Below are 465 nucleotides of genomic sequence, written 5' to 3'. Positions count from 1 at the left end.
TTGAAATTAACATTAACTAAGATGAGTAAATGCTGAAGAGCTATTGTTCATTCTTAGTTCATTATCTAAAGTAGTTAGCTAATGTTAACTAATGAACCTTATTGTAAAGTGTTACCAATATTAATATAAATTCTGTCCATTTTTTGTGTTACTTTCAGTAAAAGTGTGGTTATTTTATTGCCTTGTGTTTTTTTTTATTCAGTATCATTAAAATTGAGTTAAACGCTGTTTTGTTCATAATTGTTTATGCAATTTACGAAATTATATTTGATTTATATGAGTTAATTTAGACATAATGCAGGTTTTTATAGACATTTATTTCCTTGAGTTGACAATTTAAATGTGCTGCATTATTTTGCTTATTGCGCCCTTCTGTGGCCTCAGGAGACAAGCCAAAAGTTTCCTTAAGACTAGAGCCCGACCGATATATCGTTTTGCCGATATTATCGGCTGATATGAGCCTGT

The 465-nt window shown here is 30.1% G+C and overlaps 1 protein-coding gene across 1 annotated transcript in view; it reads right to left on the bottom strand.

Annotated features, from left to right (window-relative positions):
• The window catches only part of LOC107751031 (zinc finger and SCAN domain-containing protein 12), a 10968-nt gene that overhangs the window by 9395 nt on the left and 1108 nt on the right, over positions 1 to 465 (bottom strand). The window lies entirely within an intron of this gene.

This window comes from Sinocyclocheilus rhinocerous, unplaced genomic scaffold (genome assembly GCF_001515625.1).
Source record: "Sinocyclocheilus rhinocerous isolate Xijiao unplaced genomic scaffold, SAMN03320098_v1.1 scaffold2647, whole genome shotgun sequence".
In the NCBI taxonomy this organism is placed as follows: domain Eukaryota; kingdom Metazoa; phylum Chordata; class Actinopteri; order Cypriniformes; family Cyprinidae; genus Sinocyclocheilus; species Sinocyclocheilus rhinocerous.
Note: the sequence above shows the minus strand (reverse complement) of the source record. Positions and strands in the feature narration are given on the sequence as shown.